The sequence below is a fragment of the Pogona vitticeps genome, chromosome 4 (assembly GCF_051106095.1).
Source record: "Pogona vitticeps strain Pit_001003342236 chromosome 4, PviZW2.1, whole genome shotgun sequence".
Lineage (NCBI taxonomy): Eukaryota > Metazoa > Chordata > Lepidosauria > Squamata > Agamidae > Pogona > Pogona vitticeps.
In genome coordinates, this window is record NC_135786.1 from 43,357,493 (window position 1) to 43,375,024 (window position 17,532).

General features: G+C 39.8%; 1 protein-coding gene across 3 annotated transcripts in view; it reads left to right on the top strand.

Moving 5' to 3' along the window:
* The window catches only part of KCND3 (potassium voltage-gated channel subfamily D member 3), a 358,484-nt gene that overhangs the window by 24,338 nt on the left and 316,614 nt on the right, over window positions 1-17,532 (top strand). The gene's annotated exons all lie outside the window — the stretch shown is intronic.

A 17,532-nucleotide genomic window follows, 5' to 3' on the forward strand; every position in this document is an offset into this window, starting at 1 on the left:
CCCCTGTTTTGGCAGATTAGAGGGGTTTGGGTGTCGTGAGAATGCTATACTTGACCAATTACTTTGTGGTACAGACCCAGCAAAGAGAGGTCAAATTGTTGTGTTTTTTTTTTCCACCTTATTTGAGGGTGCAGTAATCACGCCAGGCTTGTGTGGAAAAAGCAATAGATGGGCAACTAACAGTTTGGCTGAGGCTGTGGTCACACCAGCAAAATGTTTCTGAGTGAATTTTGGCTCTTTCTTGGGGATGGGGGGTGTTCAGAAGACACAAGGCCATTATTGATTCTTTTGTTTCCTCTCTGCGCTATCTCCACATCAAATCCAGCCCTCTGGGAGGCTATTACTATATTTGTTCCACATCATTGCACGGCACAACACACATTCCACTGACTGAGTACTACTAAATAGATTCATTTCTTTTACATATGGCATGCAGTCCCACCTCCCCCGCCCCCGCTGTTTACTTCTTTATATATATTAATTTTCAAATGGGGATATTGGTGTGTTGGTATGCTTCTGTCAAATATGGCTTGAAGGATTCTAGTAGGCTTTTCTTAGCTTGTCACCCATAGCATGCTTCTGTCAGATGGTGCTAAGAAGACAACAAACTTTTGAGGTATTCTTGCAGCATGGGCGATTTACCAACATATTGTCGTACCCAAACATTTTTTTAAAGAGGGGGGGCAGAGAAATGCACAGAAAAGGAAGGGGATATGTCCTACTTGAGGGATGTAGACAAATGTACCATATCTTATTTACTCTTTTAAAAGGATGGAAGAGTTAAAAATATGTACAGGTCACTATCCCAGGATATATGCCACATGACCACAACATGTGACTATACAGGAAGCAAAAGACATGATGAAAAAGGGGGGCATTTCTCTAGTATAACCGCAGCCTGAGACATACAAAGAGATGAGAGTTTGGTGGCTGTGTCCCTGAAGAGCTTATTGTGGGGGCAGGGGCAAAAGATTTTGGCCAACCTGTTCAAGTGCATAAAATGAATCTCGGCCTCTGCTTAGCATATGCATTTGTAAATAAAATGTCACAGGCCTTCAATGAATTCCTTCCAAAGAGAACCAGAAACTGGTAAGTATGCTCTGGAATCCATCAGTGCTAAATGATAATGGAAGGCATGTAGCAATACAATCTCCTGCCTGAATCTTTGGAGACAGAAGAAAACAAAGTGGTGAACAAGATAAACCAATCAAAGTATACCAATCTTGCATATTTCCTAGCACTGTTGTGCTCATCAGGTTCTGATTTAACAGAGGGTGTTTTTAATTTAGCATCATTTAAATTTTACTCAGGAGGTTTCATAATGAAAGTGTTATTCTTGGGTGCATCTTTAATCAATCTGAATTACTGAAATGGCTCTCTAAAATTAATTCCAAATCAGCTGCCCACTTCTAGCAAAGGCATTCTTTTTCCGGAGGCCGGCAGCATCTTCCAGCTTTCTGTGAAGCATAATTAAATATCAGGGATATATTTGTATGTGTGTATGTGCACATCTGTTGTGTTCCTGTTGTGCCTGTAAATTTCCCAGATTCAAACAGTGTGGCATACTGGACAAGATGGATCTCTTTCTCAGTTCAGGAGAGATCCCCATTAAGTTCTTCTTTCATTCCTTTCTTCTTCCTCTTGCTTTCATTTCTGACCCTTTATGGGCTGAAAGATCATGCCAGGCCATGAAGTCATTGGTATGAAACCACAACATTACAAACTTTCACTTAAATGCACATGGCTGAATATGCAGAAATGGGGAAAGTTACTTTTCAGACTACAAACTGCCTAATTCCCAGAACATACTGGTTATGAAGTTTGGGGATTTTAATCTGAAAAAGTAACTTCTCCCATATCCATGAATGTGCTTATTTTACTTGCAGAGATTTGGAGTTTAAATGGAGGGAACATTCAAAATTAGCATTCTGCCCCGGAAGTGGTATACTCCACTCTGTTTACTCCGGGTTGCACCACCTGAACTGGAAGGAGATTTCTGATATTTTTCTTTTTCTATATACTGTGCTTTTCATGCTGTGTCTAATGGCACTATATTCTGTATTCTGCCTAGAAGTATCTTCTGTATTCTGCCTAGAATTAAGTTTAATAAAATTTACTTTAAAATAAATTTATATAGGGTGGTACCCTAATCCTGTTTTGTATTCATTTTAAATGAGATATAAGAGCCCTGAGAAATTGAGGTGCTGCTTCCTATTTATGCTTTAAATATGATTACGTTGACAAAAAGAAAATTAAGTCTAGATGTGCTTGTAAAATGCCATCCAAACGATCCAAGTCTACTTTTTCACTTCTGTTCTTTTTAAAATGATGTCAGCAAAAGAGAGAGCTCTGGTAATAGGGAATTAGGAAATACTTTTGTCCAGCATAAAAATAGCCATGAAAATCTCAGCATTTAATGAGAACTTTAACAATAATTATAAAAATGGCAATGAACTAAATTAGTGGAAGATGAGATGCTAAAAATGGATGAGGGAATTGCCGAAGCACAAGACAAGCCATTTGTGTTAGGATAAAATAGGCAAACACGTGCAGGTCTTACCGGTAGATTTCTTAGAATACGAAAACTTCTTATTTTATTTTATTCTTTTCTTTCTTTTCCTTAAAAATCTCTGTGTTAACCTCCATCATGAGCCCCAGTTGTGGCTCAGGTTCATTTTTCACTATGTTCCAAATCACAAGATGTCCTTCTTCCTGAAGACAGTTTGTTTTGAAAACATGTTTCATCTTGAAGTATTGCTTCTCATCCTTTTCTAACCCTTCAGATAGTTCTTAAAATAAAGAGTCTGCAGCAGTTTTTTTTTCCCCAGCCTTGTCATGCTTTTGGTTTCAGTTGCATCCTCGGGGACCAGCTGTCTAGGGTGCGAATTGAAACTGACTACCTGCATTGCATGTTGGCGAAAGAAAACATGGGGGAGGGGGGCACGAAATATTGTAGTGCTTTAACTCTGGACTTATGTCAGTATGGAGTTTTGTAGATCAAAGTCCACTTCTTCAGACAGAGGGAGTACAAATGCAAGCCTGTTATATTTATTTCATGGTGTTGAAATTGTGTCTGGAGGAGGATACAGGTAAGATACCATATGACAATGGTTCACTAACGTAGGAATGGACCATCAAGCTGTTGATTAATGGATCCCAGCCAGGGTAATAAGCTGGGCAAACATAGTTGCCACAGGAATGCTAAGAGTTGTTTCTGGGACAAGGTCAGACCCTGTCAAGGGCAATAAATATTTTATACCCAGAAAATAATATAGAAAGATGGTTATTATTATACCTCTCCTGTGCATTGCACAGGTCTGAGCAGCACCGTTTTGGCTATATAGAGATTTTTTCAGTAAATGAATGAATGAATATGCAATAAATAAATCAAGATTCAATAAATATTGTGCTCTTGGCCATCCAAAACCCCACGAGTTCGACACCAAAGATGCTGAAGTGGTCTACTTGCCCCCTAACACAACATCTCTAATTCAGCCTCTGGATGAGGGTCCTTTAAGAATGTATGGTACTGTATGGAAAGGATTATCAACACTATGAAAGAGAACCATCATAGACAGAACTGGTTTGCACACACACTCACAAACATATCAACTGTTTATGTTTCGGGAGCATAAGAGTTTTACATGGATTTTGAACTACACTGAGGTTTGTCACCCCTAACACCAGTATTGTTGAAGGGGATAAACCCTTGATCTCCGTTGAGGCCCTTATGGATGCACTGAAACTTATTTTTGTAGCAAGTTTCCTCTGTCTCCTTCTTGAGTCTCCTTTTGTAATTCCTTTGTTCTACAATAGATACTTTAAGATCTGTAACTGAACTTTCTGGAAGTGTCCTGAAACTGGTTTCTCTGTGATGTCATTACTGATGTCAGATTTTCACCCACATATTATTTCGTGTAGGGCTTGTCCTATTTGTCCTACGCAGAAAGGAAAGGGATGCTACCACTAGAACAGGGGTGTCAAACTCAAATTCATCGGGGGCCACATCAAAAGTTTGGTCCCCATCAAAGGGCCGGTTGTATCTGTAGGTCTTACCGACCTTCGCTTTGTGACCCGACAATCAGCTGTTCCGCGGCTTCAAAATGGCCACCAGAACAGCCGAAAGGGGCCGGGGCGCAGCGTTTTCGCGCCCTTGGTAAGCAAGGGGAGCGCGCGAAAACGCTGCGGAAGCCCCGAAATGGCTGCGCGCAACCCCTTTCGGCTGTTCCGGCGGCCATTTTGGACCCGCCGGACAGCTGATGGCAGCCATTTTGGTGCCCTTGTTGTGCGAGGGGAGGGCGCGAAAATGGCTGCCGGCCCCTGGGAAACATCACACAACGGTGAGTATTCTATGGCATTGGAACGCATTAAACGCTGTTTAATGCGTTCCAATGCCTTTTTGTGTTCCATAGTGTGATGTTTCCCACAGCGAAGGTTAATCCGGAACGGATTAACCTCGCTGTGTGGGGCACCACTGTACTCTGTGCAGGCACGGAGTAAATTCATTGAAAAAAAAAGGGGAGACTGCAAGGCTGGCGGCGGCTCCGCGGGCCATCAGACGAGGTCTGGTGGGCCGGATTTGGCCCGCGGGCCTTGTGTTTGACACCCCTGCACTAGAAGATGGCATAGGTCACTTCAGAATCTCAAGGCTCTTTCCAGTTTGATTTTCCAAAATCATGAAGTGGCTTAATAAGATGCAGATATAGATATACTGTAGATAGATATATAGATTCATTATATATATAAAGAAACTGCCCACAACCAAATATGTGGATTGTCCCCAACCCCCAACCTTCCAACAATCCTTGGAGTATCATTAGCTGTGTGCTCCCTCCTTATATTATATCTGAAGCTTGTCTTTGTGGTAGGTAATAATAGTACCTCAACTGGAGGACAGAAGTAGGTAGAAATATTAATAGAGGTCACCATTTTCTCTTCATCAGAGCATGAAACATGACAGGGTGGAGATTGTAGTTTAGTTGAGACACATATGAAATGTGAAGAAGTTGCCTACTGTTGACTTTGACCTCATCTTCTACTTGCCATTCTGTTCTACCAGTCCTCATGGGCAACAGCCATTGCTGGCTATAAGCATCTGTAGGTAGGATGATGAACTGGATGGGGTCCTGCAACACCATCAGGCATGTGTGTGTGTGAAGTATGACACATAGCATTTCAAGGTGGTGAAGATCCGGGATACACATTCACTTCAAGTGCTTCAAAGAGAACGTAGTGAGCGGGTATTCAGACAAATTCCATTCTCATCTTTAAATGTTACATGTCTTTTTCCTGTTCGAAATAGACATCTAATTTCCCATATGTTCTGTTGCAGTAAATGCAATACTGTATACTCATTTGCCAACCTTTGTAGCAAATAATAGGAGATTTACTAGATAGAACACTTGAATGTGATTTATGCAGGAGACATTCCCTGTTGATCCCACCTACTGATTTCAATTTTTCATTTCCCTCACTTGGACAGAAACATAAAAATAACTAACCTATTGGAGACAATTGCTTTTCTGCCCTGAAATTTTTGTTGTTGTTGAGGACAAGCATATTTTATGTGTGATGTTTGAAGTATTATTAAACTCCATCAAGGTGGCGGGGGTGGGGTGGGGAGATATCCATTTCATTGCACATGCTGCTTTTCAGGTTTTAACCTGAAAATAAATAGAGACTTCCTTCCCTATAATCTATTTTGAAATTTCATCAACATCTCTCATTCCTACCAGTGAGCCAGCCAAATATTGGCAACTGAAAGAACCACTTGAATTTAATATAAGGAATGTCCAATTGAACAATACATTGATGGAGTCTTACAAGGAAACTATTTTCTTGAGCCTCCATCCTTGCACTCCTAGCTCGCTTCCTCTATGAAACAGGCATCTGTTTCTCCAAACCAACATATCTGCAGTTATTAAAAACCAAATTTGTTTGCATACATACCTACGTCCTTCCTCTGCTTGTGAATATTGCTTGGGAATCAGTTTTCTTGAAACCTGACAAACCTACTGTTAAATACGCATAAGAGGACAATCTAAGATGCCATCACAAGAACAACCCTTTCTTTCATTATAACAATACTTCTGATGCTAAAGAACACAATTCTACATGACTTTACCGAGAAAATTGGTGAATAGTACGAAATAACAAAAATAAGTTTGGCTTTTATTTGAGGTCACACAAATAGGAGTGTGGAGGGAAAGTATTCTTTCCTTCCTAAGAAAAGGATAAATCAAGCAAATCAAAGTTCATTGCTCTGATCCAAATTAAGGAAAACACTCTTATTTTTTATAATTTTGCATAGGTGAAGTTAGGATTGAATCTGAATTTCAGGCCACGTATACCTGAATGGGGCTTCACATAGGTAGTGAAGAATTCATCCTGTTTCTTTTCCAAACAAAATTGTGGGACAAAAATAAGTAAGAGTAAATAGGAGGAAGAGGTCAGATGACAGTTATAATCCAACACATGTATATTTATGAATAAGACCAACTTCATTCTGCATAGATGAGGAAACATTGGGCTTCAGTTTTGCTGTCTTCAACACTCTTCCTTAGGGGAGAGTCCTCTTGGACCCATTCTAAGTTTCTTGTCAATAAATATGCAGCACTTGGAAAAGTTATTTTTATAGTGGTTGTGTGGGCTAGAAGATTGGGGAGTTGTAGTCTAGAAAAGTGACTTGTCCAAGCTCTGCAAATATACATAAGAAAGGGGTTAGATGATGCTCTAACCAGAAAGGATAAAAAAGAAAAGTCACATTTGTTGTTGTTTATTTGTCTTACAAGTTTACCCATTTCATAGTGTGTGAAACTATTAACAAACGAATGAGTGCAGTTCTTGATTTCCTGACACTGGGAGGAATGGGGAAGTGTCAACTCCTTGTAATTTTCTCTTCCTTTATTTTCTACAAACACCATCAACTAAAACTTTACTTCTAAAAAAATACTGTGTGTTTTCCCCCCCAAAAAAATTGCTGTACATTAAAAACCCCAAATATTTTATGCAGAAGACATGGTTTTTGATAGATTTTTTTTTTTGCATCAAAAACAAATATGTCAAAAGTGTGGTAAAAACCCAATTATTCTAAAAGTCTCAACAAGAAACTTATTGAATGTTTTTTTTTTCATTTTTACTTGTGAAAACAAAATACACCAAGATTGACATACCTAGTTTTCCCCCTGCCCTTCACACCTGCCATTAACTTGTGGAAAAAGGCTGCCACTGGAGCTATAAAGAGCATTTTTCATCCCAACAAATAAAAGGAGGGAGGGGCTGATCTGACTGAGGATTATAGTGACAGGCACACGTATCCAGATCTGTCCCAAAATGGCTATCTGTGAAAGAATATATAATGTAAACAAAAAGAAACCATATGTGGATATAGTGTGTCGTTTGGCCCTGAGAAACAAGGCAGCATATTGTCTTGAAACACGGGAACTCCAAAAATGGTAGGCATCATCCAACTTCTGATCCTGTGGGTCAGAAAAAACTAAACCAAACCTGACCTGACCTGGTCTGATAACAGAGGCCGGATATGTAAGAAAGGACACTTTGCGTGGTTCTGTCAGCTAGCTGATGGTTGTTGCTTGACTGAAAACCCCTTAGAAAATGAGTTGGATGCCACACCACATAGTGGTTTAGGACTGCTATATCCTGAGCCAGAATATCAAGGAGTAGAAATGCTGGCACCTGTGTGTCAAACACTGCCAACGAATCATGTAAATTTGCCTTTAAATGGCCACATTTTGCTTTGCAGTCACAGGCAGGCAGAGACATGGCAGAGGCTTTTCATGTGCCGTGGTTGTTGAGTCAGTCCTGCCTGACATTTCAAAACACCTTATTTGCCAGCATTCTACCCCTCCCCCCCAAAATACCAGTTATTTGTATGCATTTATTTTTATTTATTTATTTTATTAGATTTCTACCCTGCTCATCTGGTCCAAAGGTCTACTCTGGGTGGCATTACAAATTTACAAACAGTTTAGACCAATCAACATATACATAAACCAAGATGGCGAAAATATAGAATTTAAGATTTTATGCATCATTTCATTGATTTTTTCTTTCTTTTTCTTCCTGCCTTTGTTAATTAAAATTGCCTTAGGACATTTGAAATTTAGGAATAAATTTAGGGATTGCTAGAAGTAACTCAATTTCCAGCTCTCTGTAGTCCTTGTAATGTAGAGTCAATTACAGAATGAGAAATGTTATCCGTCCTCTCTCCTCCTTGAAGGAAGGCTAGTTAAAACTGAATAACTAAGAACAAGCAATCCTGCAGGACGCTACTCAGTCTCATTTTCGAGGGAAGCTGTGTGTTGCACAGCCATAAGACCAGCACCAGCCCTATATACTGAGGAAACCTGCTCTGTTAATCATGGATAACCATCTGTGTCAAAAATTGAAATATAGATCTCTTTCAGCTTTTGTGCTTCCAGGTCAAAGGGCAGGGAGGGACTGAGGGAGAATCTCCTATATAGGTGTACAACGTAAACTACAGCCTTCCAGAAAAATTATAACCTTTTGCAAAAACAGAAACAAATAAAAAGAACAATAGACACATATACAGACTCAACACAGTAAAGAAGTGGTCTGTGCTTAATTGAATGCCAAACAAGCAAAGTCCACAAGTGCAATTCAGACATCCAAATAAGGAGTTGGCCATAGCTTTACTGAGCAGTGACTGGCCATTCTGACGACTGGTTTGTTTGTGACACTGGGCTTTCTCACTGTGTTCTCCCTATTGTACTATCCTAGCACAGATGTTAAGATAAGTTGCTTTTTGGGACTGCAGTTCACAGGATACATCAGCCAGACCAGCCACTGGGTATATTGACTGGGAGAACTATCGTCTTAAAAAGACCTTTTCCAATCTCTGCCCAGCATCTCTTGACTCTCTGTCTTTAAGAACAGGAAGAACTTCAGAATGGTGCAGGGAGAGGGCATTGAGGTGGGCCGAGATGCCAACGGTGATGGAAAATGGTGAAAATTATGCTCCCCTTACCTTTTGCTTAACAAGAGTGCCTTTCTCTAGTCATGACGGACACTTGGAGCTTAAGGCAATGTGTGCACATAATGTGTTAGAAAGGCTGGGTAAGTTTGGATCAGATTTTTGGATCAGAGAATCTACAGAGAAAATGAATTCAAACCCTGAAATAATATTTAAAACAGAGGGTGAAAATCCAAATGCATATAAGCCAAAAGGAAAGTCATTATTTGTAACAGGAGGTCTAGAGTTTCTAACAGAAGTCTTCCACAGATGCTCTGTACTTGTTCACTCTCTACGATGGTATAATATTGCTGACAAGTGATGTTACAACCCCTCCTTCTCTCTTGCATCTATTAATTTGGAGCAAGTAGGTCTCCTTCAATTGTTGTATTCCATTCATAGGAGTTGACCCAACACATCTCTGTTATGCCTGTCAAGTCATATGGATCACCTTGCTGGACTAGGTGCTATGACTCATCTTATTTCCTTTACTCTGAGCATTAAGGCACTAGTTGCAATCCTGTTGAGCAGCTACATTACATTATGCTCACAGTAGTTACAACTGAGCTAAGTTACTAGTGCTATTCACAAAGCTCTTCTGCAGGCATATTGCACACTTGGTAGCAATGTGAACCGCGTGACCAACTGCACAATCATATTGCCAAATACTTGTTCCCTGGGCATAATATTAGCCGGGTTACACAGGTGTAGCATTACATTATACCATAGCCAACAGGACTCTGGCCAGAGCGAACTTTGGATATTTTGCTCCAGTGTCTGTTCTATTGTTCTGCTGTGCAGTTTGCCAGGGAGCTCCACAACTATTCCAAATTCCTTGCTCTGGTGCTTATATTTGAACTTACTTTCAGACTTTCGTCTCCATGCCCTGTCATAGAGTTAAACAGCTTTGGAGGATCCAGAGACCAATTCTATACACATGTCCCAAACTCTCAGCTTGCCACAGAAGGTTGATAGAATGATTTAAGTAAGTTGGGCACTGCAATAACAGTTTTGGGTACTGTAGGTTTCAGTTTAAGGTGCCCTTGGTCAGTTTTTACCACTTCTGTTGAACATATCATCCTCATTCCTTGTGAAGTGCATTCTGTCCTGAACAGCAGTCCATTACAGTGGATGCATAGACTAAGGGTGTGACTACAGAGTGGGGAAAATACAGTTTGATCTGCTGTGATTCACACTCATGGAAATCAGGTTTCCCCAGGTGAAATTGCTGTAGCTGTCCAGACTGAGTATCAGGAGTCAGCAGGAGAAGAGGCAGAGAGCTCCAACAGCAGAAGCTGCCGTAAGTGCTAACAAGGGCTAATACTCTCTCTCTCTCTCTTAATTGTTCTCCTAAATACCCTAGCAAAAAATCTGTATCAGTGCTCAGAAACAAAATCTCTCTCATCAACACAATCTAGACAGTAACTACAAGGAATAACTCACCCAAAGTCTTCTTTGCACTTTTTAAAGTCCCTTCCTTTTACAAAGAGAATAAATATAATATTCTATGATGAGTGAGTTAAGAACATATTTCTCTTTCCAGTTTCTTTTTTAAGCAACATACTTGAACAAACACAAGAGTCTTGAAAAGATAAGTCATGAAAAACATTTTTCCATTGGCTGGGGAACGCTCTAGAGGTCTTTTATCTTGGTAAGATTATAGTTCATTTATCAGGCTAAAAGCCAAATGACATTTTAAGGTTCTGTGGTCAATGGATGGCAATTAAAAACAATTGGAGCAGAGACTGGGGAGAGGAGAATTTTATTTATTTATTATTTTGTTTGTTTGTTTGTTTGTTTGTTTGTTTGTTTAATTTGTGCCCCACCCATCTAGACTGAAGTCTACTCTCTTTCCTCAAGAGAGGAAAGAAGGAAAGGAGCTGTTTCACCGTGAGTATGAGAGTCTAATACCACAAATAGATGGAACAGGACCTTAGAGATATTCCATGACTGGAAAAAATATCCTCTCTAATGAAAGCATCTGTTTATCACAAAGCTTCCCTCACCTCCATACAGGAAATCAGCTAGCTTTGTTTGGCCTTCAGGAATTAAACGTGGGATTCTTTGAAGTCTGCTTTCACAAACTTGGAAAGATTTCCTCCCTCACCATGCCATAACATCAACATGCGTTCAGCTCTAATTAAGAATCATCTGTAATGCCTGCTTCTGTGTAAAATACAAACTAGGAAAAGCAAGAAGGCAACAGGTGGGGATTCGTGCTTAATAAATGATCTTGGAAAGACGGGACTGCCATATCTGACTGGAGTAAAGTACACTCTCAGAACCAAATATAAAAAAATACTTTGAGATTGGCAGCCTCAGGAATTAATACTGAAAGCTTAGGCAAAGTTTATTTAGAGGGGTGGGGGAGAAGAAAGACTATGCTGTTTCTTTGTTATATAACTTTTAGGTTATAGGTCTTCCCCAAATAGTTTTATTTAGTTGAATTGTCCATGCCTATTTAACAAGTCATATAATGGAATTAAGGTTTTTGACATTAATTTGGATTCCATCATGGATTGTCTTCCTGAATTTGGCAAAATAAGATCCAATAATAATCGGTGATGAATTTCCCTGCCACTGTGTATCTATCCCTGTCCTTATTTTTGTCATATCTTAACATTCACCTCAACGAACACCACCACATCCATTCTGCACAACTTCTGCTAACCACTAACATTGCTGGATGTTAGTTCTGATGGGTGGTAAAGAAGAATGCCCCCTCTTGAGGGAGCACCACAGCCCCTCGTTTCAGTCTTTTGAATTTGTGTTTGTGAGAGAGAATTGTGGCATGAAGTACCAATATGTCATGCATAATTTTCTATGAGAATGTCATTTCTTTTAATAGAAACCCTTCAGAGCAACTGGATTCTTAGTGCTCAGCTCGGAAAGCGTTGATGTTGGTAATTTCGGTGTGCTGTGTTGTGCTTTACATCAGAATGGAAACTCTAACCTTAAAATTCTATAAATTTTAAATGTTGTAGGAACAGTGAACACAGCCTCAACAATGTGCTAATGTATTTATCTCTTTAACCACATCTACCATTGTTACTGAATAATTCATCTGCCCAACTGATGTTGCTATCCAACTCAATTGTGTGAAAGACCACAATATTTAAGAGGATATTTGACCCACACTTTGTTGAAGTTAGGATATCATGCCAATGTCTTTGGTCAGGATCAGAAGCTCAGTGTCAACCATCATTCTTGATATATAATGGGAGGAACAGAAAAGAGAGATGACTTACAGGGCTATTGGTTCTTTTTGTCAATTTCAAATATGTTCCAGTGATCTTGCATCATCTCTAAAGCCACATAAACTATTTTTTTATTATTATGGAAAGCAAGGGGTTTGTGGTTCTGTTCTCCTAGCAATAAAAGAAACACATTGGATCTGAACTGATTTTACTTCATTCTTTTATATGTCTTCTTGAATTTTTTAAATATTTTGTATGTTTATATTTACATGCCATATTTCTGTAAAGCTGCTAAAATGAAACAAAACCTTAAACAGTTGTAATCAAAGCACTTTGGCAAATTTCAATATGCACACAGACAACTGGATCTTGCCCCCTTTCCCCACTTCAAATTCCTTCTCACATCCCAAGAAGCTCAGTAGCATTTACTTCGAAGCAAACATGCATGTATCCAGGCTGTGTCAATAACATATTTTGATAAATCTGGCAGTGGTTCTATTCTTCAGCCAACCATTGGAGAGGAAGCTGCTCCTTTACGTATTTGCATACCAAGCTCACTGTAAGGCTCTATCTACACCATATTACTCTGCCAGTAAATAACCCTGACCTCTTTTCTCCCCCAGCTTAGAAAGTATTTCAGTCTGAGTGCCAATTTAAAGATCTCTGGGAACTGCCTTAGTAAAACCTGACAGGCATGCTGCATGGTGACACATTTTGCGGTGGATGAATTATGAAGAGAGTGATATAATCCACTGGCCCAGACATTTAAATCTCTTCACTCAAAGATCTGGTCTATTATAAGTCCATATGCTGTTTAAAATTGTTTTCAGTCATACTAGGCTAGGGATAAAGTGTCAGTTAACAGTGGGAAAGAAAATCACAGATATCTATGTGTTAGGGCTCAAAATACATCAAATCTTAAAATTTCTCACTGAAATTTTAAGGATCCCATCTGTGGTGCAAACATGTCTAGAGGTAGCTTTGGAAAGGGACATATCCTTCTGAGTTCTGTGGTCTTGATGGCCAGAATCTTGTTGAGGAAACAGGGGGGGGGAGGGCAATTGATCAAACAGTTTCCCCCTTCACCAATACACTGCCCTTCATATGATCAGTCACATGTTGGTTGTGACATTGATCACCCCACCAGTTGCTTGACTAATCAGCAAAGGGCAGTATGTCAAATGGGGAAACTTCTTGATGGCCTTTGCATGCTTACTTTTCCCAGCAGGATTCTGGCCTTTACATATGGTCATCACACACATACAGATTGCTTCTTTGAAACCTTAATGTCCAGTAATATTTATTTATATGCATCCTGGCTTTCCTCCGATAAGCTAAAGGCAAGTAGAAGAGTGTAGATATATGTTTTGTACTACAACTTGCAGAACACTGTCTGGGGAATTGTGGAAGTTGTAATAAAAAAAATGAAAAATCTACATATCTCTGAAAGGCAGCATTCATTACTTTATCATCAAAAGAACCCTATGTGAGGTAGATCAGGAGAGAAACAGTAAACAGCCCAAGATGTCCCACTGAGCACCACAGCCCAGCGGGGGCTTGAACCTGGATCTCCCAAGTCCCGCATTTTGAACGGTACACGGTATTGCATCTCATATGTTTGAAAATGTCATACCACTCAAAAGCATTTTCTAAGCAAGCCTTACCCTACGAAGGATCTGAAATTCGGTGTCAGTGAACACTGATCTAACCAGCAAGAAGATTTCTATGACATCTGTCTTAGCAAACCATGAAAATTGTTTTTTACAGCTTTATCTGCTGGAGAGCCAGCACTCACGCTTTTCTTGCCACATTTTTCTGAAGCCAATCTGCATTCACTCATGAGTTAATTAAGCAAGTCAAGTCAAATCTTGGTTCACCGGGATGGCACAAAAGATCAAGGGGAGCATGTTAAGCATGCTCTATCAGGGAGTCAGGTCATAGGTGGAATTTGGACAAGGTTTATTTACAGAAGTTATGTGTGTACGACAGGTGCTGCATGCTTCTACAGCTCTCTCGGAGGCAAAAAATAGTTGTTCTTCATTCCTGTAATATTTAAAATTTGCTGATGGAAACTTGATAGAAGAGCCAGCCTGTGTAGCCTTGGGAAAGCTGCCCAAGTCCCAGGAGGCCCCCAGCAGAAGGGAACACTAAACCACTTCTGAGTATTTTCTACCTGGAAAACCCTGAAAAGAGTCACCATATCAGAATTGCCCTAAATACAATTATTATCAAGATAAGAGGGCATACAACCAAAGAATTTTGTCAAAAACTGTGAAACTCTTCAATGTCAAACTAGCTACTGCTCTACATTTTTATCCACAGTTGTTTTTCTACATACAGCTGTTCACAGAAATCATAGGTTCCTATTGATTGTTATCACTATTCTTCTCATTTCTTCATATTTCTGTTTATACAAGCACAAACCACAGGATGGGGTGTTTATATGCCTATTGATAATAGCCAATGGCTATTATCAATAGACACATAAACCTAGGAAAGCCAAGACAAAGGGTGCTTGAAGGTCTGCATGAGAGGTTGGGGATGGCTCCATAAAATTTCAGGGGGATGGTATCTCTCCTGCCCCAATCATATCTTTCCACTACAAACAGACACAAATGAAACATTGGTAATGAGAGGTCTGATATTCTATGTTCAGTTCTTGCCTTGTCCAGACTATTGATGATCCTTTCCAGTAGCAGTTCCATCTCAGCTAATAAACTGCACTGGCACTTTCCATAATCATCTCTGGACAGAGCAGGAATGATAACTGATAGTCTACAAGCTAGTTTTATTGGCAAGAAACTCTATATGGGCCCATTATAAGCTGCCTACTTTCCTATGTTCACTTGGATATGTTTACCACAGCTATCATAGCTTTCCTCAGCTATCATGTGAATGGGGGATGTATTCAGCTGTTTCATATACAGCAGTTATTTTATTAACCACTGTATAATCTGAATATGTGGAATTTGTGTGGGGCATTAATATCTGTACTCTCAGCAGCAGGTAAACAGTGTAGGCTGATGTTGCCTGTACTGCTTTCTACTCACTTGACTATGCATTAAATTAAGTCAACCATTAAATACCCAGAAAGGACAAGAGTTCTTTTATCCTAATCTCTGTGCATGGTATTCTCTGTCTATGATGTGAAATAAGCATCTATACCTGAAATCCAAACAGAAAAGAATCTTTGTGGATTTGAAGAGATCATGCATAGATATCTTACCATCTCTTGCAGAAAAGCAATTCCACACTAGCCTGGAAAAATGTAAATTCTTAGGCATTTATTCATTTTATTCCCTGCCTTTCCACAAAAACTGGTGTTCAGCATAGCAAACATCAAAACACAACTAGAGCAATATAACTAAAGCATGGGAAACAAAATTAAGAACACATCCATTTAAAACTCAAAATAAATAGAATAAAAACCATCCACTGTGTTGAAGCTTAATTTGGCCATAAATCAACCTAAGAACCAAGAGATAGTGTGACCAAAGAGAAAAAAAATATTTTTCTTGACATGTAGGTACAACATTGATGACTCTAGCCTGGCTTCCTTTGCCAGGAAAGTCCAACTAGCAGAGGACAGCCACCAAGCTACATAAAATTCAGAACCAGGACTTTGATTTATGCCCACTAGTGAAGCTGCTGGGGACAAGGGAGTCAAATGTTCTATATAACTGATACCTGTTAATACTTTTGACCAGCTGAAGTTTCTAGATTGCTTGCTTCTAAGCGATCAGCACATATGGTCTAAGAAACCATATATAAAACATCCAGGGGGATAGAAGCTAGCATATATCAGAGGTCCTTGTCTTCCCTGTGGATCTTTGATGGCAGAAGAGAGGAGAGGAGAGGAGAGGGAGGGATGTACCCCTCTTCTACTTTCTAAGTCTTTGTAGTTTTACTTAATAGATGTGTGTTTATCACTTGTATTTTGATGACTCATAGCAGAATAATCAGGAAATAAAAATGAAGAACAAGTAAGGTGAGCAATTACATGCTTACGCTTTGAGAACTGTATGTAAAGTCTAAAAAGATGTAAAATTAATAAACCCATTTCCCACCAGAATCTGCAGAGCAGCTGAAGGCCACTTTACTGTGGAGTGAAACTAACCACTCAGTCCACAATATCTTTCCAAGTGAAAGGCTTCCAGCTCACTACAGGGTTGAGACAGAACTTACCACTTTCATCCCTACCCCTTAGAGCCTCTCTCATACAGGGTGGTAAAGTGACGTAATCTCAGCAAACCATTTGAAGTCACCTCTATGTAGATTTGAAATATACAAGAAGTTTCCAGTTTTATGTAGTGTGTGCCATGGAAGTGCTTGGGACTGCTTTTCATGGGCAAAGGAACATGATCAGTTTTACATGTAGAGAGGTGGCAATAATTCCTTCCTTCCTTCCTTCCTTCCTTCCTTCCTTCCTTCCTTCCTTCCTTCCTTCCTTCCTTCCTTCCTTCCTTCCTTCCTTCCTCCCTCCCTCCCTCCCTCCCTCCTACAGTATTCCAAAAAAGCAACTTTCCCCATATCTGGTACAATTCTGAGAGTTAAGAAAGTTTTTTGCACATTCAACCACTGCAATTTTGTGTTTTCAGCCATACTGCGCAATTATTTGCATGCCTGGTATTTAGTATTGTCAGGGAAAGTACACCAAAATGTAGAAAATTACCTGATATTGAAATAGATCATGTGTCCATTTGGTCCAGTATTGTATACTGTGATTGGCAGCATTGCTCCCTAGATTCCAGGCAACATTATTTCCCTCCCCTGTCCCAGAGATCACTGGAATTCCCTAGTAGCCTCCAATCCATTTAAATACCCATGAGGTATGAATACTTAGCTTCAGGATGATATAATGGTAGAATTGAGAAAATGGCATCCATCGTGCATGACAGTAGGATCACAATAACAGATGGCACTGCCACCATTCCACTGAAGAAGCTTCAAGTAAACATTACAGGAAAAAAAATCGAGTGTGGGGGGGGGAGTGGCAGAATGTGCTGGAAAGCAGGAAGAAAAAATAGCTTACAACAATTGAAGAGGTGGCAAGAGGGGGGAACAGAAGGAACTGTGGGTGGGAACAGAATGATCCAGTCCATTGAGAAAACAGGTTGCTCTGAAAATGTATAAATGTTCAGTCAAGCCAAAATGTTCTATAGGGACTGTACATACATGGTGATGATCTAGGTGAAAATGCAGCCCTCCCAGAGTTTTGGATTACAGGTTTGTTTGTTTTTGTTTGTTTTTGCCTTCCTGTTAGCCATGCTGGCCGAGGCTGCTAAATGTAGTAATCAAAAGCATTTGAAGGGTGGCATGCTTGAGAATACCCAGCATGCTCTA